Source organism: Mytilus edulis, chromosome 1 (assembly GCF_963676685.1).
Source record: "Mytilus edulis chromosome 1, xbMytEdul2.2, whole genome shotgun sequence".
Taxonomy (NCBI): domain Eukaryota; kingdom Metazoa; phylum Mollusca; class Bivalvia; order Mytilida; family Mytilidae; genus Mytilus; species Mytilus edulis.
Genome location: NC_092344.1, coordinates 26781746 through 26807637, shown reverse-complemented (window position 1 = coordinate 26807637; position 25892 = coordinate 26781746). Strand labels below are relative to the sequence as shown.

Below are 25892 nucleotides of genomic sequence, written 5' to 3'. Positions count from 1 at the left end.
GCTTAGTTATTTATTTTCAAAATACTCCTGCTCCCCTCCTCCCCTTTGAAGAAAGCATGGCAATCCCTTGTGTGATTTAAACAGTTCCTTTAATAAACAGTCGACTCTCGTTATCTCGAAGTCAGTCGGACCAGAGAATTATTTCGAGATACACGTAGTTCGACTCAAACGAAAACCAGATGTTTGAAAGACCAAGAGACGCAACTTTTGCTTAGCTTTAGGTTGGTAAAGCTTAAATAAATCTTGATTAATATGGGAAGGGGATCGATATTCTGGTATTAGATCGATGGTCTTTCATTATTAAAACAAAATTATTTTTACTTATTCAATTGTTTCAGTTACAATTTTTTCCTATGGCCTTTATCCGAGAGAGTAATTTCCAATCGATCTTAGAGTTATTTAGGTCGTTAAAAGTTGCCAAAAATGTTTATTCTCGATACAAGAGATTATAGAAAATTTAGATTTCTCTTCATTTTGTTTCATCTCACTCTTTCTTTTCAATAGAAAATACAACAAGATAAAAGACGCCGATTGAGTAGTTTTTAGTTTATCATCAACAGAAGTCTTAATCCCCACTTTATACACACCAAGCTCATTAGGGTAAATCATGATTAAGGTTTATAAAATTGAGAATGGAAATGGGGAATGTGCCAAAGAGACAACAACCCGACCATAGAATAAAAAAACAGCAGAAGGTCACCAACAGGTCTTCAATGTAGCGAGAAATTCCCGCAACCGTTATGACCCCTTCTGTAGCCATTTCTGTACACACTAAAACTACAGATATAATGAATAATGGATATATGCCATTTTGTACATATACCCAGAGGAAACAGAAAAATAGAAAAAGAGTACTTTAAGGCAAATAAACCAAGATTTTTATAGAAAATCCACAGCCTTAAAAATAGAGATTTGTGTTATAAAATTTGAAACATAGATTACTCCCTTGCTTTTCGATGATGTGCTAGTGTTTATCTTTTACAAAAAGTTCTAATCAACCTGTTTATTCCAAAATACCTCGTGATGAGTCACTGAAGTTGAGTGCACCCTAAAAGGTGTACTTGATTTGGTCCCTATTATTATTTGTTTTAACCAACAACTACATTAATAAACTTGTTTTAATGAAATTAATGCTAGCACTGCATGCAGTAGTCCTATACATATCAGTCATCAAATTGTCAAATATGATAAAACAAGGATAAAGGCTGTGGATTTTCTATAAATTCCCATATGTTTAGCATTGCATCAACACAAGGGTACATTATCCTTAATTGTTTTGTAAACATTTTAAATACTTTGTCATGAACATTAACAATGTATCACAAATAATGCTAATCATTTATGAAAATTCTATAAAAGATAATCTAAAGTAAACAGTCGTGGAAATAGAATGTCATAAATCAATTACAGTGGTCAGTGACTGGAAATTTAATTACACGTGTATTGTCAGATTAACTCTTCAATCCATTTAAATCCCGGAGGTCATGTTTTGACATATTTGTATTAGTTCGAGATAAATAATGAATTTTGAATGCTTTTGTTAACCTTGGGACTGTAAATTTAGTTCGACTCAACCGAAATTTCGACTCATCCAATTTCGACTAAACTGCAAACTATATGGGTAAAAAAATCAAAATTATGTATCTGCTCTATGGGTTTTCTTAGAAGTTATTAACAACGATTTAAACAAAAATAATATTCATTTGACCAAATAGGTCAAATTTTCAAAAATGTCCATCCAGGTAAATTCAAATGTTTCCATCAAAATAGACACGATACACCCCTCAATTAAAGAATCGAATAAGCTCTCCATCAGGATATTTATACTTAATCATTAAATATCCATCAAGGAATTTATACTATTAAAACATGCTTTAAAAAATTGGTTTCTCTTCGCTTCCGTAAAACGTATCATTTAATTTATTATATGATATTTTTTTTGTTTTCTGAATACCCCTTCATAATCGATTCGACTAGCCTAGGATGCATAATATGTGACAAACTGGCCGATCGAAAGTGTCAGAGGTCACACTGTGTAATTTAAGGCAATTCGAAATGCACGTACCAATGGGACAGGGCAATTGCTGAACTAGGTGTCTTTTTCATATATATATTCCTTTCTTTTTATATTTCATTTCATGTTCAATAGTCTTAGTCTACATAAAGGTTACTATTATCTGTTTAAGTAATCAGTAAACAATTATGGTCATCATACCGCTTGACTGTGGTTGACAATGTCTTTGATACGGAAGGTTTCCTTTAGCTGTTATTCCTATTTGATTCAAATTAAATGTTTTCCCAAATATGATTCCTATTGTATTGAACATATATCAATTATGATACTCATTACAAATGCGAGCGGGTGGATCCAGCCATATTTAAAGGGGATTCCTAAACCATGATAAAATGGGGGTTCCAATCCTGTTCCAACCCTCGGACCTTCCCATTCCTAATCCTCCACTGACGGGGACAGGATTCTTAAATCGAGGCTTGGGAATCAGTGAAAGTAAAGTGTGAGGAAATTGAGACTTGCGGGAACCAGGTGACGAGGGTAGTAAAATAGAAAAATTCTAAAATTCTACGATTCACAAAAAAAGTAAGGGGATGGAAGTGAAAACCCAATTTGCACCACTCAATTAAAAGCGACGGGTGCTACAAATGTAGATGTATTGTACTTGTATCAATTATGCTTAAAAATACGAGCAGGTGGATCCAGTCATTTTTTAAGGGGGTTCCGAAACAAGGAGAAAGTGTGGGGTCAAATCCTTGAAACGAGGCTTTAGAATGGGCGGGAGTTACGTTAGAGGGAATTCGGAGTCGTCGGGCACCAGGTGACGAGGGTAGTAAAATAGAAAAAAATATATGCTTCGCACAAAAAAGTAAGGGGTATGGAAGTAAAAACCCTATGTTCACCCCTCGACTACAGGGGGAACAAGATGAAGTGGGTAGGAAACAAGAGATAATGTATGCCTCACTGACAAAAAAAAGTAAGGGAGAGAGAAGTGGGAATGTCAAATGTTCACTCCATCATTAACAGGTATCATTTTGGTAGTAGTAATTTTAACTCAAAACCAAACATCAAACAAACTATTATTGAGTAAATTGCATGATTGAAGACTTCAGCTGTATACAATTATATAGAAACTTCGGTGTATTGTTTATAAATAAGTATCTGTTGGTGTAAGCTCTCTCTCGATTTTTAGAAATTTAGGATTTTTTTATTTTATTTCTTGGATAAAAAAAAAAGTCACTTCCAATTTTTATAAACTTCACATTTTTCGTCTGGATCATTTATTGGACTTTCTACGTATTTGACATATACATGTAGCTCAGTATCCTTTTAACCTTACTAGCAGATGCCGATTCCAACCATATGCCCCATACATATTAATTGATCGTTCAAAAAAGGGGATTCAAAAAAGAATGTTTCAACCCCCTATCCACCCTCCAAAACCGATCGGGCTCCCCATGATCCGTTCTGGAATCGGAGCCTGGGAATGATTGGGAGTTCGGTTGGAGGGAATTGAGAGACAGACGGGAACCAGGTAACGAGGGTAGTAAAAAAGGGATAATTTATGCTTCACCAAAAAAAAATTATGAAGGGGGAGAGATGTTGAAATAACCCAATGTTTACCCCGTCATACAGTCAATTAAGGGAGCGAGAACCAGATGGAGAGAACAAGGGATAATGTATGCTTCAGTGATAAAAAAAAAGTTGTAAGGAGGAGGGAAGCGAAATTCATTCCATGGTCACCCCAAATTTAGGAGGTACGAAACACTACATGATTTATATGTCAAAAAACAGTTATTTCCAACTTTCATATGGATGATTTCAGAGGATTTGCTGCTCCAGGCAATTGTTTTTTTTTTTCTTTAGTAGTATAGATCTAATGTCATATTAATTAACACAACATTGGGATCGACAGAAGGAAACTCTCTTTCGATTTGAAAAAGATTGTGTTCCCTGTGAAAAAGAAAAGGTTAAAAAAAGTACAAAACGGTACGTTCGTACGTCATATCACAAATATTTTTTACTTTGTATGATTTCAGAGGAGTTCAATGAAATCCGCCTCTTCCTCTATTTCAATTAACACTTCTCGCTTTTTTGAACGTTTCTTCGTGTCAACCGTTATTATTAGAAAATTAACACATGACATGGGTAAAATCTCTTTGTTCTTATTGTGCTATAATCTGGATAATGCTCAGCAAAGATGTGCATTATTTTGAAGAGAAACAAATTTAAAAAATCGTTATTTGAAACTATATTGCACATTTCGGACAAATTAATCAGAATGTATACACAATTCAAGTCAATACGGTGTATGACCACTTTTTGCTGGGATCTTACATGTAGTTATTGGTCAGAATTTCGTTTTATCATGGACCATAGAAGAGTTATTACAAGAGACCTTTTACAAGCAGAATAATTAACACGGTCTTAATAGTTATCAAAATAGTTAAAACAGAACATCGAATATAAAGTAACGAGTTGAAAAATTACTAAAACTATGGCTGCATGATTATAACATCCAATAAGCCGACACAACAGCTAGCGATATCAAAGCAGGGGTCTTCCTGCTGACATGATATATCTAGTTGGCTACAGTCGATAGAGTGCATTTCTGTCTAATCAAAATTTTGTAAACGTTGTGTGGCGTTTGTTGTTGTTTTCTAAACGCTACAAAAGTAGAAACAGATACATCGTTTAATCAGTGGTTATTGACCCTGTTTGAACTTTCAATAATGCATGCACATATGTTATTGATAAACAGACTTTTTTTTAAAAACGAGACACAAATACATCGGTTAATCAGGTTGAAGATAGAAACAAATTTAGAGTTTGTACTAACAAACGATGAAAGACTAACTATAGACGCATTTCTAGCGAGTGCATAGTTTGTCAAAGTTTATGTTAGAAACAAATGATCAAAACATGTGCGCGCTTAGCCGTTTGCATGTTTGTGTTAGAAAGAAATGCACCCTTAGTCATTCACACGTGTAAATAAATCGTACTTCAAAATTGTTCAAACATTGTACCAGGTTAATCGTGTCTTCACGCACCACTACAGACTCCCAGGTCAAACCTTGAAAAAGAAATTAAACGAATAGCTGAATTTATTTGAGTTCACACAAACTGACATCCGATTCTGGTTATGATGCATGTATTTAACACAGATAGCATTCGGACCATAACAGTTTTCAATTAGTTAAAAAATAGCATTTCAGTCATTGATACGGTGAACGAATTTTAACAAAGAATGAACTTTACAACTTTATATTCATTTAATTTCCGATTTATCATAATAAATGTATCATATCAAATACATTAATGAGATTCAACTTTGTGAACTACTGTTGTAAACTGTTACGCTTCGCATGCTTTGTTGTGTAGAGATGTGCATCATAAATTTAAAAGAGGGACGAAAGATACCAGAGGGACAGTCAAACTCATAAATGGAAAATAAACTGATAAGACAAATTAAAACAAAATTTAATAGCTTTTTTTTACTTTTATATCATCTTCTATATTACACTTAGTTTAAATCACATTTTCTAAATAATCTTGAAAGAAATAATTTACATTTGCATTTTCTTTTTAAAACAAGTGATTTCCTTAAGGAACGCTTAAATAAGAATCAAACAATTTGTGTAAAAAAAACCTACTCCCCCTTCTGCCTTCCTAAACAAATATGTTTTGGAAGTTTGGGGTAACTGTTTATTTTTTATTGAGAAGAATTGTGTATTTGGTTGGAGGGTGTATGTTAAGAATTGGCATATAAAAATATATACAAATATGTTTGTCTTATAAATTTGTACGACCTAAGTCATTGATTATTCTCCTGGTATTCACTGAACCTTTCATGAAACTAGAGGGTGTATTTTCTCACAAACAATACATACTGAAACTAAGAACATATGACAAGAACACTATGTTCTACGGTAGCCACTTTATACAAGTAGTCGTCAGAAGCTACCAAGTGCTTGCCTCTATAAGAAATATCAAGGTATGTGACTGTCAATTACCGCCACCATAAAGGTTTGTTTCATTTTTCTACTTTTCGAGAGGTCCAATTAGGGGGTTGCTCTTTATCAAATGAATCGGACAAACTTCTAAGCACAAACGCAAAACAAAGTATCAAACTCAAAATTACAAATTCACATCTGTTCTTGATAACTAATTATTTCTCTTAAAAAATCTAAAAATTACCAAATAGCATTAAACGAAAAGGGCGAACGATTATTATACAATACATATGGTCAAAAGACAAAAGAACTAAATATAAACAATAATCTGCAACAAATGCAGAAAACTTCAGATTAATTTGAATTCTTGTCTACAAGGAAATGTATATTAAAACTATATATAATATATAATTTTGCTTATAAATACACATCACCAAGCCTTAAATAGATCACCTTTATCTGCAAACCAAGGATTTGTACTATACAAATCTTTGTGGAAACCTAACAAAATTGACAAATTAAAACTAAACCCGTGCTTTAAAGTTATTTGATATGCTATCCTTAGATGAGGAAAGATGATTTTCGTAATTCGTGTGTTTTGCTTATAAATTTCTTAACCTGATCATCAACAAGTTACAAAATGCTAAAGTGTTCATTTTTGGGTTCAATTTTCAAAAATGCAAACACTAATTATTAATTTGGGCGAAAGCTTTCGATAAAAAAAAAATCACGTAATAAAACCAATCGTCAACAAACGAGTACTTTATGGACAATTATGTTTATTCATAGATATGTAGATGTATTTAAGGATCATCCTTTTTAAAACTTATTAATGTCACATTATCAGACACTAATCGTTAAAGAATTTATGTGGGAGTATTTTTTTCTGGGGTAAACATTCTTCAGGTACATGCAAAAACACAATTTTTATAAGATAGATACGACAAGCCACGAAATTTCCACGGATGTCTAAAATTGCCTACTTACATATTTATCTAGTAAATTATTGAAAAAACACTATGACATGGCCTTTTTTTTAATTATAAAGAAAATGGTATTTTTGAATTTAGGCATAGTGAATGTGTACTTGGTGGTAACTTTAAATTATCATAGGCAATCATTTATACTGTTCCATATTGATATTATTAGGTCCTTACACTTTTCTGTTGAAATACCTATTGGTTTTCTTATGATTATTATTTTTTCTTCTTTTGCCACATTTTCTGTAATGGTGTTTTTTGTTTCGCAAGATGTCACTTAGTTTTTCTGTATATGATATCGAACAGTTATTGCAATTTTGAAACTAATCCTGTTAAGCCAAACAGTTTTTATTGTAAGAGTTGTCTCCCCAAACACTGTTTTCTTGTCTGTCGTTCTCCTTCGCAACCGTTAAAGATTAAGACAAAATTATTTCACCAATTTGCTCATTATATCCTCAGCATCATAAAATTATTTTTGACCGAAGCGGTCAGGAGACTCCATATGGAATTTATTTCCCTTTTTGTATTTTTTAATAAGAAAAATTTAGTTGTAAACAAAAGGTGATAGAAACCTAGTGTCTTTTGAATTGAAGTTCATGGTCCAAGAGAAAGAAAATAAGGTCAAGGTCAAAGGTCAAGATCATGTTCTAAAGTTTGATTTTGGGTTATTTTCAATTCTTTCCAGAAACCGTATAAGATATCGACAAATGATTTTGACTGCATTGTTAGTTGCGTCATGTCGTAACACATACATTTTAGTTGAAAGGATGCGTAGACATTGAATTATTTTTAGAATTATGCGTATTGTAATAACACTCATTACCCATGTATAATAAAGATATAGGATCTTTTTATTTGATTTCTTTGGTTTATGGCCTTGAAATTGATGTCAATGTCATAGGTCAGTTTGACGTTTTAGATATTTTTAGTCTTTGCTTTTACTTATTATGCATGCGAGCATGCATGATAAAGCTGTGGTACTTTGTGTATCAAGTTGCAAGCCATTTAACCTTAAAAAGGAACCGGAAGTGACCTTTTAAACCGGAAGTAGCAATTTTGTACTTTACAATGTAAAAGTATATCAAATCATATATTTTTGGAATTAATATCAAGTTTCAAATGAAACCGATTGTGACATTTTTCAAACCGGAGGTAACAAATTATCTTCCTTTTTTATAAAATAAAAAATGTAAAGAAACTACATATATATTTTTTTGGAATCAGCTCACAGTAAGATGCCATTTGACTCTTGAAATAACATTTTAAAGTCGATTTTAATATTTTCATGTCAAAATACATGTGTTTATATAGAACGACCTTCAAATGTTCCCTGAACAATTTGTTTTTAATTTTAAATAAAATTAAATTTAATTTGTTAATACGTTTTCTCTTGATGAATTGGATTTTGAATTAATGAAACTTTATATATAACACACAACGCATTATTCAGTATACGGATTCTCTATCAACCAATATAGCTTAAGGAGGTTCGCGGGTATAAGATTTTTAGAAAAAAATTAAACATTAATTTTTCATTACAGATTTTATTTATTACCTTAAGTAGTTGTTACTTTATCATGTGGTACAAAAATCATTCCAAAAAATCAATTCGTGTTGTCCCCAGCGGACTTTTAAAATGTAGATATCACTTTAAAAGCTCCAAATTATCTCCCTTTGGTGCAAAAATGCCATTTTTAACTCATCGGTGACCTATATTTTTTATTGCTGTTTTCGAATAAGCTATACATAAACTAAATAATTGTGAAATTTTAGCGATTTCTGTAATTTAGTTCTTTTTTAATTTCGATATTACCGCTATTTCTCCTATTAGTTCAACAGAAAAAAAGGACATTACCAAAATTGTATGCTTCTTTCGAAAGCAGATTGTGAGCGTAAATGAACGGTGACCCCATTTTTTTATTTCATTATTCTATTAAGTATAAGATAAAGTTCATTTATAGAAAAATATAGAGAATTGTTCCGAAAAAATTTGGCGGGAAAGGGATATCCAAATTGGCATAGAGGGGGATTTGAGACATGTTCATCAGCAGTTGTAAAAAACAAATAAATTCGTTTGAAATGATGACAAAAAAGTTAGAGCATGTGAAAAATACACTGGCTACCAACCAATCAAATTCAGATTTCTTGTATAAGGGTAATATAATAATATAAGTATCTAGTACATGCTGAAACAAACCACTTGGCATATTTTTTGTTAGAACAAAGAAACTAATATCTTTAATTTAATTGGGCATAGTGCGACTGTACAGAATTTGGTGGTGAATTTGCATTATTGTAGGCAATAATTTATTTTATTCCATACTGTTATTTTTATTACATTTTCTCTTAATGGATTTGTGATTTTGGATAAAATAAACATAAACACCTGTGGAACAGTTATATTCACTGATCTGAACGTCACATTGATAGACAATCGGTTTTGGTAAATATTTGACATCAAATACATTGTTTTCTCTTGGAAAAATGGGGGGAAAACACAAAGTCGGCCTCAGTATATATCTGGGTTTTTTCAAGTTAAATAAATCGCATATTTACCAAATGACAGTTATTATATAAATTAAAAAAATATTGTACTTTATTGGCGATATTACTCTCTAACAATTTAAAATATTTTAATACAAATTTCAAATGAATTAAGGGTACTACATACAAACAGCTCGTAGGTACCTTTCAAGAAATGTGATCTAAATTTGATGTTATAAAGATAGTATAATGTTAGTTAGTTATAGAAAGCTTCATTTCAATGTTTAACTGTTATTTCGAAGTATTTAAAAAGAAAAGAATTAACACTTTACCTTGGCCACCAACTGCGTTATTGTTTGAAGTGAACAATACTTGAATCTACCATAATAATGGAAGTAGTCTACGTTGTAGTAAAATTGAAGTAAGAAATAATAAAAACTGCAAACTAAATGGATAAAATATAGAGCAGATATATCTGCTCTAATGTATCTGCTCTATAGGTTTTCTTCAAAGCAATCGAAGTTCTTTCATAACCAATGTACCGTATCAAATACTTAAAATGAGATTCAATATTGTATTCAACTACTGCTGTGAACTGTTACGCTTCGTATGCTTGGTAGATAAAAGATGTACATCATAATTTTCAGTTAAAAGACATTATTATTCAAACAAAATTTAAAAAAGTTTAAATTAGATTTTTTAAAACATTTTGAAAGAAACAATTTACATGTTTATTTTCAATTTAAAACAATTGATTTTCTTTAAAAAAAAACTTCAGAATCAAACAATTTTTGTGAAGAAAAAGGCCACCCCTACTCCCCCTTCCCACCTCCCTAAACAGATATGTTTTGGAGGTTTGGGGTACTTTTGTTTTTTGATAGGAATTGTGTATATATTTAGTTGGAGGGAGTTATGTCTAAAATTGGCATATAAAACGACACCTGTCCTTTCAATTTTAAAACCGGTGATTACCGTGATCAGTAATACTATAAAAGACCGGCGTTCTCAAACAAATAAACACAAATATTCTTTGTCTAATAGATTAGTACGACCTGTATGTATTATTCTCCTGGTATTCGCTGTACCTTTCATGATAAAAACTGAAACCAGAGGGTGTATTTTCTCAGAACCAATACATGCTAAAACTAAGAAAATATGTCAATAGCACTTTGTTCTATGGTAGAAACTTGATATATGTTGTGGTCAGAAGCTACCAAGTGTTTGCATCAACTAGAAATATCAAGGTTTGTGATTGTCAATTATTGAATTAAGCATGTTTGTCTGTATTCAGGGTAAATTTTGAGTTGAACATTTTTAGCCAAAAGGTCCACATGAACCTTAATACTATATTTGTTTTTATGGTTTTCAGCTAAATTTGAATATCGAACTGACTGCTAGCAGCCGGTTGGATATTGAATATCGAATATCGAATAACGAACCGGCTGATAACTTCACATCCATCAAATATTGGTTGTTTCACTATTTTTGTGAAAATTTACTTTTGGTGATATATATAAGAAATGTGATATACTTTTACAGACGGTAAGATTGAACAAAACGTTACATAAATTAAAAAATCGTCCAATTCACTCAATTTATATGTTCACATGATAATAAAGTTTGATGTCAAATATAAGCTGATACATCACTCTTTTATCTGATATTAATTGTTTGATGATATCTTCATTCTGGAATTTTATATAAGCGTTCCAGTGTTTGAAAATAAAAAAGAAAAAAATTCCGAAAGTCCCACTTTAACGCGATTTTACAAAAAAAAAAGCTTAAATGAAAGTATAATATTTACTCTGTCTTCATGTTGATTTTCAGCCGTGAGGTATATCGGTCCATTAAACTTTTAGATTAAACGACTTTTCCCGATTTGTCACTCCATTAACTTGGAGAAAAGTTATATTAACTGCGCTGAACGTCACTTTGATATAACAAATGGTTTTGGTAAAATGAATATTCGGCATTTTAAAAAATACATTGTTTTCTCTTATGAAATGGGGGGAAAAACATTACCGTTGGTTTCAGTAAATATCAGTATATCAGTATTTTTTGTAACGTCAATTAAACCACGCACTTACCATAAAGACATTAATTATATAGATTTAAAAAAAATATTGTACTTTATTGGCGCTGTTTTATCTCCAACACATTAATGAATTTGAATACAAATTTCAAATGAATTAAATGAGCGACATACAAACAGTTCTTAGTTATCTTTCAGTGAATGTAATTTTAATTTGATGTTTTAAAGTTAGTATAAAGTTAGTTAGTTAAATGAAGCTTCAATTAGATAATGTTTAAACTGCTATTTGGAAGGTTTTGTAAATAAAAGGATTAACACTTTACCTTGGCTGCCAACTGCATTATTGTTTGAAGTGAACAATATTTAATTCTAACATTCAGTGCTCTACAGATTTTCAAATTGATCATAATTAATGTACCGTATCAAATATGGTTGAATGAGATTCAAAACAAAATTTAAAAGCTTTCTCTGAACTAACTTTATCACAACAAGTTTCAATTACATTTTCTAGAGGGGGCTTGTAAGAGTTATTTCATTCCACCATGTTTTTAATCCGGGTAACTGTTTTTCGCTAGAGAATATTGGTTGTGAATAGTGTGAAAGCGTTGATTTTGATATTATTTTTTTCTTTAGGGAACAGTCATTATTACTCAGCTGAGGGGGTTGATAAAAGAGTGATGTATCAGCTTATATTTTAGGGGGGTCATTGCCAAAAATGTCATACCACTGGGGTGGGGGGGGGGGGGGTTACCATCAAAAAATATTTTAACTAGGGGGGGGGTCACACAATAAAGATTTTATGTCTTACTAGTATATAAATTGTTGACAAAATTGAAATGAGTGTGCGATCTGTGAAAAAATGTCTGTTTATTCAATCTTTGATAGTGTAAACTGTAAAGCACCAGCAGGATATGCCTAATTTCTCAAGGGCAGTGCACATCTGATCACTCCTTTGATACGGTGCTTTTTGTCCGCAATTTGCTTTTTGTCCGCTTTTACTTTTTGTCCGATAATTTTGCTTTTTGTCCGACACTTTTGCTTTTTGTCCGTTGCTTTTTGTCCGTTTCGCTTTTTGTCCGATAATTTTGACTTTTGTCCGACACTTTTGCTTTTTGTCCGTTGCTTTTTGTCCGTTTTGCTTTTTGTCCGATAATTTTGCTTTTTGTCCGACACTTTTGCTCTTTGTCCGTTACTTTTTGTCCGTTTTGCCTTTTTAGCTCACCTGGACCAGAGGGTTAAGGGAGCTTTTCTCATCACTTGGCATTCGTCGTCTACGTTAACTTTTAAAAAAATCTGAAACTAATGACAATATTAAAGCAAATATGGCCACAATCATCCTTAGGGTATCTAGTTTCAAAAAAGTATCCGATGACCACGTTCAATAATCAAGATGGCCGCCATGTCTAAAAATAGAACATTGTGGTAAAATGTAGATTTTGGCTTATATCTTGAAACTAAAGATTTAGAGCCTGGGATAAGAATTATTCATAATGTCAAGATCTATCTTCCCGAGATTTTTCAGTTACACTAGACAACTTGTTTTGGGGTTGCTGCCCCTGATATTTTAATTTTAAGGCATTTTTAAGTTTAAATTTGATTGGAGTTTTGTTTAAAAGTCGTTAAACCACTTGACTAATAGTTATCAAAGGTACTAGGATTATAATTTAGTACGCCAGACGCGCGTTTCGTCTACACAACACTCACCAGTGACGCTCATATCAAAATATTTATAAAGCCAAACATGTACGAAGTTGAAGTGCATTGAGGATCCAAAATTGGGATAAGAATTGTTCATAATGTCAAGATCTATTTGCCCGAGATTTTTCAGTTGCATCAGACAACGCGTTTTGGGGTTGCTGCCCTGATATTTTAATTTTAGGGTAACTTAGCATTTTTAAGTTTAAATTTGATTGGAGTTTTGTTTAAAAGTCGTTAAACCACTTGACTAATAGTTATCAAAGGTACCAGGATTATAATTTAGTACGCCAGACACGCGTTTCGTCTACATAAGACTCATCAGTGACGCTCATATCAAAATATTTATAAAGCCAAAAAAGTACGAAGTTGAAGAGCATTCAGGATCAAAAATTCCAAAAAGTTGTTTAACTTGTTAAAAGTTGACTAACTTGTTTACCTAAAAGCTACTTATTGTAAATACACAATTTTTATGTGATGTTTGATAATAATACAATGATTAAATTTGTTGCTATTAGATAATAAAGCATGGATTTCTGGGGAAAACATTTATAACAGCCTAATTAAAAGTTTTGTCTTGGCTGATAGAAGAAATTGCATGATGAAAACTGAAACGCATGATGAAAAACGCACAAACGCTTAAAGATGTTTATTCAGAACAATAACTTATATCCAAAAAAAACCTCAGAAATATAGGAACTACCACCAATGAAGGTTCTAAAAAACTATAGGTGATACTTATAATGCTTAAAGCAATGCTCTGTTTATCTTTTTTTTTTTTATCGTAAAGACTTGAAATTGAACAAAAAATAATGGAATTATCCTTTAACGAAAACATCTCTTGAAAAGCCATTCGTTAATGGCTAAATGCTATTTATTTCTGAAATCGGCTTTTGGTACACATAAGATATTTTGTTGGTTAACAGATATTTTTTTACGCCGGACAGCGATTAAAACCTCACCAAGGAAACTTAATTTTATTTCGCTGTTCTGAGTGTTCAAGATGTTACATGCAGCTAAAATATTGGTAAAATAATTAAAAAAAATACTGGTCTGTATAAAATGTACGCAAAAGTAGAAGAAAGAAAGCAACTTGAATGCACTCCTGGCCTCAGATAAGTACATTAAACAAATGACAGCTAACACGAAATGAGTGACAATAAAAGCGCTATTCCAACACTTGCTTCATCAAAAACAAAATCTATATTCAAGACGATAATCTATGAAAAAAAGAATGAATATGAAAATTTTCAATTCAAACAATAGATCGATATCAATCAAATGTGTTTCATTATCATTTATCGGCTACCATATGAAACATCTAATGTCGAATTATCAACATTCAGTCCTATTAAACAAAGAATATTTATGTCATGTTGTGTAACGAAATCTCTACAGCACATGTTGTGACAACACTAGATGTTTAATAGGATCCCGCGAAAAGTCTGACTTGGGTCCACGAAGGTAGCAAATTGTCTGTGTGACCATCGCTGACGGCTTTTGGTACACATAAGATATTTTGTTGATTAACAGATTTTTTTTACGCCGGACAGCCATTAAAACACCAAGGAAAGGTTGCCATGCTCTTTGTTAATTTTCATGAAACTGATACAACCCCAAAGGTTTTACTATGAACACCAATGGATACTCGTGTCAATTTGAAAGCCACGCGGAATCAAATTCGAAGATGTTAAAGACAAATGCATCAATCCTGCTGGGCGTTTGTTGCTTTATATCGCCCTTGACATGGCTTTTCATTAAAAGGTCTACCGTAGAGGGTAAATATACAATCTATAAGAAATTGCATCCTTGGAAAAGCCACCTTAAATTACGCCCCAAATTCTTTGTCACTAGTTATTAGAAAGACCTGGCATATAGTCTGCTGTTCATTGAAGGTTCTTTACAACTAGGGCGGGACGTTCGAACTCGATTTGCGTCCGTTCAAATAACACTGTACTTCACATCTGTTCATAAAATCTATCAGGCGAAAAGTATACGATATCAGAACAGTAACTTTTAACCAACTATGCATAGTTCTAATAATAATAAACAAGAGTCTCTATGTGCATATTCAACAAAGGACACTCTCCAAAATTGTACACAAGAATATAATTCATGACACATTCTGTTTTGTTGATCTTGTATTGCTGATTATTTGCTGTTTAGATTCCTTCTATCTTGTTTAGTTTTGCTCAAAACAAAAAAGAGGATAAAAAAAAATCCTCATTTAAGGGCAATTAGGCTACTTTTATAAAGATTTTCAATCTACTTAACTTTGACGACAACATTTGACTTGTTAGTAGATCTTGACTTGCTGGTCATTTTTGTGATTTAAAGTGTATCTTTTTCTACTATAATTTTCTATAATATATGACAAAACTAATAAAGATAGGGGAACATCTTCTTTAAAAAGGGGCAAAATATACTAGAGGGGCAGTCAAACTCATAAATGGAAAATAAACTGACAACGCCATGGCTAAAAATGAAACGGTCAAACAGACAAACAGACAAACAATAGTACACATGACACAACATAGAAAAAAAACCAACACGAACCCCACCGAAAACTAGGGGTGATCTCAGTTGCTCCGGAAGGGTAAGCAGATCCTGCTCCGGATCCACATGTGTTACCCGTCGTGTTACTTATGAGATAACAAATCCGGTTTATAGTCCAATTCGGTAGGTCACATTTATGAAAGGGAATGAGATTGTAGTTACGACGTACGGAACATATCCGATATCATTTGTGAAACGGTTATCCATAACGGTCAACCAACTTGTGGTGGCGTTCGTAAAATTTACGAAGATATGATTTCATCTTCACCATTTGGGACTCTCGATTTTATAGCTTCCTTGTGAGAAACCACCTTCTATCAAGAAAATCATGGTATGAAATGCAAGCACGGGAATATCGTATCAATTGGGAGATAAATACACCGTATGCTGGAATGTTGCTACTTAGAAGTGGAAAGTTCACAATTGGAAAGCTGAAATCATCTCTTTTGTCGTAAAGTTTTATTTTCAATCGACCCTCATTGTCAATTTGTAGATGTAAGTCAAGATTTGAGACCGGCTTTACTGTATCTGTTGTATCCTTATCTCTAGTTCAATGGGATAGATGCGTTCGACATAGCCACCAAATTTTGAATTAATTTATAAAGCGGAAAGTAGAGTTAAAGGATATTGCTAAGTTCTTATCTTTCTTCCTAAGAAGTTCCTGTATGAAGTCAGCCTATTAATAATAAAGAAACAGTTCTGCAAGAAGAGGGGCACAATTCGTTCCCATTGGAATGTCGCCAGTCTGTTGAAAAACACGTCATCCGAACGTAACAAATACGTTGTCAATCAAGAAATCAAGCATCTTGATAATGTCAGTTTCCAAAAAACATTTGTTTAAATCAGAGTAATCATTTACAAAGTAGGATTTATCCCGGCCTTCCTAAGACAAGATACTTGTATCTTCGTTGGCTATTCTTTTTTATGAAACTAAGCACCAACTCTTTCAATTTGTCTTTTAGTTTGGAATGTGGAATACTTGTATAAAGTGTAGAAAGTCAAATGTTTTAATACTATTACAAGATGAAAGAGAGTTAGATTGTATGTACTCTAAAAGATCTTTGGAATTTTTAAGTATCCACATCTGATTAACGCCACCTTTAGTATAGGCAGTTTCACAATAACTTTGAAGCCCGTCTTTGTTTGCTGATAAAATAGATGATAATAATTTAGAAAGAGGTTTCGTGGAGCACTTGAAAGGACAGCAATATACCGTAGTTTGTAAGGACGCTTATACAGTTTATGTATCCAATACAGTGATGGAAGATCCAGTTCATCGTCTTTGGTTGAAATTCTAAAGGAACATAGAACTGAACTATGATTTACAAGAATTTCCTCTTTGGTAAGTGTCGTGAGGGTATATGTTGGGTTTCCAAGTGAATTGTCAATACCTTTATACATCAAGCAGTTAATGTAATGAGTTTTACACACAAAAACAATGTTGTTTGGGGCTTCATCTGCGGGGACAACATATTTGTCATGCAGGTAGGATAAGTGTTTTGCAACATTAGGGTCTTTAAAGATTGACGTAGCATGGGCATTGATAGACCCATTCAGTTTCTTAATTCTGATTTGTAAAAACGACCTCACTGCCTTAATCCATTCGGAACGAGTGTCTACGTCTTCCTTCTCACGCTTAGCCCATTGCCTGGCATAATCCTCGACTGAATCCATCAAAATTTAAAAGTTGTATTTCCAATTGATGGATTTCGGCTCACGATATTTTGGACCTTTTGGTGGTATGGAAGTTTAGATTAAAAATGAACGAATTTTTGCATTTAAGTACTCTGTAACCCCTCTAATGTTCACTGCAGGACATATATTTTATAACCATTTTATTCCTCCACTAGTGTATAAAGGATGCAATAAGGTGAGGTTAGGTAAAAATTAAGAAAGAAAGAAATATTATAAGCTGGTAGAGTATCAATTAAGGATAAAGATAAGCTAAACATTTTAATAGGTCATGGACCTCCTGTTCAAGATATTTGAGATTAAAAATATGACGGGAAAAGGCTGACTCGAACTTTTACCTTATATTTGCATTGGTATTATTTGGGTCTCAAAACAAAAGAAAGAAAATCAAAAATCTTCTAAAATTTTGGTAAATGACCTTTTCATGAGCTATTTTAAAGTCTTATATGAAAAAATAAATGGGTTTTATGGGGCAAAATATTTTACATTGTATTTTATGGAAAAACACTAAGGAGTCCGAACATTTGACACAAATTCCAAAACATCACCTAAGTACATCCTTAAGTTTTCTGTATTTAGAGGCTAACGAGTACCAGCAGTCCATTGTATTATTCAAAATAAGCTATTTCTTATTGTTCACGCGTATTTTGGCATATAAGTCCTCCGTAATCCCTCTAATGGTCAATGCGGAATATACTGTTTGTAACCATTTTATTCCTCTTTGTATAGCTATATGTTATAAACCTCTTGTTTCTTTGTTGGTACGCTTTTGATTGACGTATAAGGTAGCAATACAATAATCTTTCGAATGAGGTATAAGGTTTATATGTTATTAGGGGCTGAAAGGTCGCAGTAGTCCATTCCATTATTCAAAATATCCATTTCATTATTCAAAATTGGCTATTTCTTAATCTTCACGCGTATTTTGGCACTTAAGTCCTCTCCTAATAAAAAGTCCACCTTCTAATGGTCATTGCGCCACAATCGACATGTTATATCTGTGATCAGAGGACTAAGAATAGCAAAGATCTTGAAAAATAAAAAAGACAATGTTTAGTATTCTAATATTTATTTATGTTTTGGTATTCAGGTGGCCCATACATTAAACCAAGGAATTTCTGTTAAAAATAGTTAGGAAAACCAACAAGTTCATCCTTCGAAACTAAATAAATAAATTAAGATCATTATATCACATAGTGTTTTGATTTTTTTCTTACAAAATTATACATTAACACATGACATGGGTAAAATCTCTTTGTTTTTACTGTGCTATAATCTGGATAATGCACAGCAAATGTGTGCATTAACTACCTCAGATATACTACACAGTTCAAATCTATTTTTACCTTTAGGGGCGGTTCCTAGATTTTGAAAGGGGCGCTATTCTATCAAATAAAAAAATTATCACCGCGTGTAGCGAGACTAAAAACAATATTGACGATTTTAAGGCAAAACACGATACTTTGTCCAATCCTAGGGTGAACGACATGTTCGTCCCCACCCCGAATCCGCCATCTGCCTTGAAATTACGACACAGTTGAACTTTGTACAAACATCGTAGTTTCAAAATAGGAAAAAAGAAAGGTTTCTCATTCTTTTTTTTACATCTTAGCTTGAACATAAAATGTTTTATTATATTTTGCGTACAACATAAATCTTAAATCAGTGTTTTAAAGTCAGAAAGATAGTTTAAACATTTTTTGGTAATTTCCGCCAAAAAAGAAATGTATCTAAGAATATCCGAAAAAAAGAAATCTGATTTGGATTAGTTTTAGACTCAATGGAATTTATAACGACTTTTTGAATATCTATTCCCCATATTTTTGGATCGAATTTAAAGGGGATCATATTTAAGTTTGTTTGAAAACAGGGAGATTAGCTGGAGATCAATCAGACTTCATTTAGATGGACGTGTCTTAAAAACTAATACAGTAGATACAAAGAAATTTGGGGAAGGGGGAGTAAAACATTGGAAAGAGAAACGTATTTTCCGTTTATTCAACATTAAAAATTTAGGTAATATAACTAACATCTTCCTCGGTTTATCTTTCTCTATTAAAGCATATCATTGATGGAAAGAAATTCAAAAGCAATTAATCTAAACACAATAACCCTTCCGGTTATGATTTTTTTTTCATACAACGATTTGAAAGTACTCAATTTTTCAAAGTCTTAAACGTCACTTATTAAATAAAAATGGGAATAGATTTAACAGAAACATTAAAAAAAAATCTACCATTAAATCGCAATTTTACAATAAGTCTAAACCCCAAAAAAAATTATCAATTTGAAACTTACCAATGAAAGTCGTATTTCCCCCTTTCTTTACCCTACAATAAACTTTCCTAGGATCCGTGGATTGCGGAACATCGTCCACATCTAAAACGTTCACGTAAATTAATGACGTCATGTGTTAAAACAGTTATTGGCCAATCAAATCGGTATATAGAATTTAATCTGCACGCGCTCAGGATGACCCTTTAACCCGAACTTCTACGTCGTTCGGGTTAATAAGGGTCACCTGAGCTGTGCAGATTAAATTCTATATACCGACTTGCTTGGTCAATAACTATAACTTAATTTGAAAATTTGTTAGATTATACGAAAATGAAGAATTATGAAATACGGGATATAGTGTCACAGTCAAAAAATATTATTCTATTTCATTATTCACTTTGATTTTCAACTTGAATACTGAGATATAAACTATTTCATTATTCATTATTTATCACGTAACGTTGAATAGTGAATAATGAACTTTTTCATTATTCATAATTTAATTTTGAATAATGCAAAATTAATAATGGACTTACTTAAGCGCGAAATTTGTATAGATTATACGGGGGAAACAGCATTCTGTGATCAGAAGCTAATCTAAATTATAGAATATAAAATTGAAAACAAAATTCAAGAAGATAGCTTTAAAAAAATGCTTTGAGAATATCAATGGATACAATAGGGTCACCGTGCGTTTTTTCCTTCTAAATTTTAAACTGTTAATATTTATCAATTCAATTCTAAAAAAAATGTTCTTTTAAATGAAAATTACCATTAGTAATCTGCATTTCTGTAAATGATTAAAATTAGACCTAAAGATAGCAAAAGTTCATGCAGATTCTTTCATAAAATGCACTATCTCCCTTAAAAATGCCAACTTAAAAACATTAAAAATCAAACAAATAAAATCTACACTTGTAAAAATGTTAATATTTATCAATTCAATTCTAAAAAAAATGTTCTTTTAAATGAAAATTCACATTAGTAATCTGCATTTCTGTAAATAATTAAAATTAGACCTAAGGTTTTTTTTGTATTACAATCCATGAATGCGCAAGACACTACATTTAAAGGACAATAACTTCAATTTAAGTAGTCGCCGTCATATTTTCTTTGTTGAAGACTTAAGATATAAGGCAAAGAAACGCCCCCCCCCCCCCCCCTTCCCAAAAAAAAATAAATATGGTCAAAATCATCATCAATGAACATTATCTGTAATAAGGAGTCGATTAACGATTTCGATCATGTTGTCTCATTTGTAGAACTGGTCTTGCTGGTCACTATAAAGTTTTTCGGTATCTATTATAATTTTCAAGATAGTAGGCAAAAAAGATTGTCATTTTAGGGCAATTAATCCTTTATTAAAATGGGAAATGAGTCCATGGTGTACAGATAATGCACCCACTTGATATAACTTCAGAAAGGGACATAGCTTGATAACGACAAAAGTGACACTACCCACATTTGTACTTGATCTAACTTCTGTTGTAATAAGCATTGTGTAGAAGTTTCATAAAATGTGCTTGAGGCCGTTTGTTTTCTCTTTTGAATTGTTTTACATTGTCATATCGAGACCCTTTAAAGCTGACTTTGCGTTATGGGTTTTGCTCATTGTTAAAGGCCGTACGGTGACCTATTGTAGTGAATTTCTGTGTCATTCAGTCTCATGTGGAGAGGTGTCTCATTGGCAATCATATCACATCTTCTTTTTTATATAAAGTTAAGAAACACAAACGTCAATATTTTCCCCATTTATATAGGGCATAAGAGGAAAAGTGAGGCCACCAAAATTCATACTTGACCTGTGTGTTGTGGTTTACTCATTGCATATATATATAAGCTTTATACCATTGTTTAAAGGCACACTGCAGTTAAAGAACGGAAATAAAAAGTTTAGCAGTTTTTCCATTTTCAAACTCTAGAGCAGTAAATATGACGTATCAAAATTCAAACTTGATCTGGGATATGTGGTAATAAGCATTGCGTTTAGGTTTCATAACATTGGGTGGGGCGAACCAATTTTGGACGTCATCTGAAAGTTTTAACAATTGGTAGAGCTCAACATCCTTCTGTTGTCAGATTTTCTCTCTTTTATAGTGGTTTTCAAATTAATAGACAAAACTTTAATTTTACCCCGTATGTTCTATTTCAGTCATGTTGGCCATCTTGCATGCGTTAATTGGTTGGTAGACATATTTTTTTTAATAAAATACCCTAATAATGATATTTCGATGTTCAAAATAAAACCTGCCAAAATATACACGTTTTTATATCGGACATAAAGCAACGTTACCGGACAAAAAACAAAACGGACCAAAAGCAACGCACAAAAAGCAAAAGTGTCGGACAAAAAGCAAAATTATCGGACAAAAAGCAAAACGGACAAAAAACAACGGACAAAAAGCAAAAGTGTCGGACAAAAAGCAAAATTATCGGACAAAAAGCAAAACGGACAAAAAGCAACGGACAAAAAGCAAAAGTGTCGGACAAAAAGCAAAATTATCGGACAAAAAGCAAAAGCGGACAAAAAGCAAATTGCGGACAAAAAGCATCGTATCACTCCTTATCACAGTTGTGTAAATTTACAATCAATAGATTAACAACTGTATGAAACATTTCTCCCTAGTTTTGACCACAGGAAATAGTGAGTTATAAACTTCAAGGTTTCTGGACATGCACAATTAACTTTCTATAGTCATGATAGTGTTTAAATCATTTTGATGTGATTCTTGAGATGAAATGGGTGTGTATATTTAATTATTTTGATGAAAGCAAGGATGCATATGTTAGTTATATGTCTGTCACGTGGTTACAAAAATAGGTATACTTATTTTATGAAATTATTACAAAGATATTGAATAAGAATAAAAGATGATCTCGATATAAGGTATTTCCCTTCTGTATTCTTTAATTTTTAAGGTAATATTTCTCTATTCTTACGTATTTTTTGCTCTTTTCTCCTTTTCTTTATATTTGAACACCAGTGTCCTCTGTTTTTTTTTTTTTTTTTTTGGTCCATTTTTCTGTAAATTTTACCCATTCTCCGATATTCTTTCCTATCCAAATTTCAGATCTTACTAAAAAAAAATACTTGATGGGCACCATGGCATTCACACACACTAAACAAAACACTATATGATTTGGAAAAAGAACAAATATATTCAGCTTAGGCCCCTAAACAAAAATGTGTACTTGTTCAGAGAAAATTGATAACACACTTAACTCTTAAAAAATACATCTGTACAAAACAAAGAAAGGCCAGAGATTCCTGGCTTGTTTGTATATTTCTTTATCTCAAATAAATCATGTACATATTTAATCAAGAAAGGACAAGAACCATATAATCAGTGTTATATTATTTGCACTTCCTAAATCATTGTACATTGGAATCCTGATCCCCCGCCCCCATTCATAACTAGATATTTTAAGGCACAAAGGTTAAAAAAATTAAGATACAAGGGCCTGTGATTGGGATTAAAATAACAGTCAGTATTGAAAGTTTATCTACTGGTATACTGATAAAATTTGTAGAATTATAGGTTGCAGCAAAATAAATTAATAAATTGGAACATACAATTTTCTGTATATTTTTTTTTTATTTTTCTACATGCACGTGTCAAATATTCCTTTTTGAGAAACAAGAAACAAGAAGAAAAGCTGTTTGTTATACTCAGAATTTCTCAAAGCCTGTTACTATGTAGCTGGTAATCATAACCTTAACACAACTGGAGATCTCTTTTTTTGGAGGGGGGGTAAAACTTTTGAAATTATGTTCTTAGGGGGGGGGGGGTCATAGTGTGGTTTTATAAAATAATGGGGGGGGGATTCCCAACATAAAATTTTATATTAAAATTTGAACCGACCCCCTCAGCTGATAAATAATGACCATTCCCTTATATAAGACCAGTTTTCTTGTTTACATAAATTAATAGATTAAAAGTAAAATAGTTTTCAAGGAACCAGTTTGATTAATAGATATTGACATCGGCGCGGGACGTTTGCGCTTTTTCATAGGACATTTGCGCTTATTTTTTTTTTTGAACACTTGCGCTTCAAATCATAGGACATTTTCGCTGTTAACAAAAGGACATTAGCGCTTTTAACATCAGACATTTCGCTTTTGCAATATTTGGTTTTTATGACTATCCTCCTCTTTAATCCGGGTGGGGACCGGCATGTGTGACTTGGCAAAGTTAAATTAATATTGTTTCTTTATGGTTAAAAGTTTGAAAAAAATCATTTAAAAGCACATTTCATAGAGCATTCATGTCATAGCACATTGATATCTGTTTAAAAGTCTTCATACACTGAGCGACAAGTAAAAATTCTAAAGACATAAAAACCCATTCAGTCACCACAGGTCAGTTTTCGCTTGACATCTGAAGCCCAAGGAGTGAACAAATTTATCTCTTGTTATCTGTTCTGACTGATATTTCGCCCACATTTCAAATATATATTCAAGTTTCTCTTTCTAAAATCTTGACAGGGGTGCCTGTTCATCAATATAACGAATCTAATGTAATTCACACACTGTTGTTTAATGATACTATTCAAAAAGAAAAGAAAAAATAGCAGGATTATAGTCGAGTAGGATGTCCATTATAGTGGGCAGGGAAGGGTTCTGGACCATTTGTCGTACTAATGACAAATATAAGTTAAATTATTTACGTAATAATTTCTTCTCATTAAAATTACAGGTAGACGACTATAGGTGCAAAAGCGCAAATGTCCGGTCAATTTAGTACAGGTGAATCAAAATTTAAAGCGCAAATGTCCATAGTATTTGAAGCACAAATGTACGTACTATCGTTTTACAGGTAAAACATCGCAAACGTCATGTGCCCTCAATAAAGAAGATTTTATATCGAAGTGTACCAAAACACAAATGCACAGAAAAACTTCGGCAATCCAGCACTACAAAAGTCTAAAAGTCTGAAAAGACCAGTTTTTGTCTTGATTTGCATGAACTTTTACTCGACATTCTCCAAAAGTATGACTTGAGTCTTAATTTTTCTTGACAAATTCTCATTTATATCAAGTTTGTATGAAAATTACTTGACATATTCTTGACATTCTGAATATGGTCTTAAAATTTATTGACAAATTCTTGACATTTAAATACTGTCTTGAAATTTCTCAACATGTTCTCGACATTCTTATTTTTTCTCAGTATGTCTTGACATATTCTGAACATTTTGAATTGTGTCTTAAATTTACTTGACAGTTCTGAGTTTAAATCTAATGTTTAAAATAATTTAAATTTGGATGTGTTGATATAAAACAATTTGAAATTGAGTTTTTAAATAATAACAAATTTTGATTCCTAAATTTTATAAATTAAATGATTAAAACCAATCATACTGTAGACATATTTCATTCTACATTCATAATATTAAATATTTATATGGTAAGAAATTATTGCACCAAAATGTGGTTTATATATTAATAGCAAATTATGATGATATACAAATCAAAGAAAAATGGTGTAATGTCATCTGTTGGAATATATTTTAAGTATTACACATGGACAGGATGTTCCCCATAAAATTAAGCTATTCCACACCCCCAGAGTACACACAACTGTCAAATAGAAATTACTGCTTTACCTGTAATAAACCATACAAATTATCAATTGACCGACCATGCCACTACAATTTAAAAAGTTTGTTCATAGACGAAAATGAAACTCATCATTTTGATGAAAAAAAATGAATTTTAAATTGAATATTTCCCAAAGATTAAAAGAAAAGTATTATCTACCCCAGGAATAATAAAAAAATGTATTTATAATGGGTCCATTTTCTATAGAAATCATTGGTCTTATGAAATGGATCCCAAACAAACATGCATAATATAGATCTTAACATTTTTTTCTTTTTCGGAAGGTCAGTTATCAAAAATATTTATTTTTGTTAAAAAGTTACAAAATTCAACACTCAAATTGAAATTAAAAATGTTTTTTGGTTGTCCTAAAAAATGAACAAGGTTTTTATTCAAGATGGGAACTAAGTCTTTGACCTTCACGAAAGCCCCCCCCCCCCCTACTTATTTCAGGCACACAAACCCGAAAGATGAATTTTGGGGTCCAAAAGAGACGCATGGTCACATTTTAAAACTGCCTCATAGACACCTATTTTAGTAAAGCAAATTTGACTGGCAGTTTTGCGAATGGCAAAAATCTAAATGCTGTTTGTCAGCAACTTCAACTTATA

At 32.1% G+C, this 25892-nt stretch overlaps 1 protein-coding gene across 12 annotated transcripts in view; it reads right to left on the bottom strand.

The window, feature by feature from the left end:
* Positions 1-25892, bottom strand: part of LOC139528747 (mediator of RNA polymerase II transcription subunit 12-like) — a 322630-nt gene that overhangs the window by 65566 nt on the left and 231172 nt on the right. The window contains exon 1 of one of the 12 annotated variants that reach the window (XM_071325002.1): positions 11784-11893. The exons of 10 other annotated variants lie outside the window; for them this stretch is intronic. The gene's annotated coding sequence lies outside the window, so the exon portion shown is untranslated. Of the gene's footprint in view, positions 1-5013; positions 5085-11783; positions 11894-25892 lie in introns of those variants that run through there. One more of the 12 variants, XM_071325009.1, reaches the window with a different exon arrangement.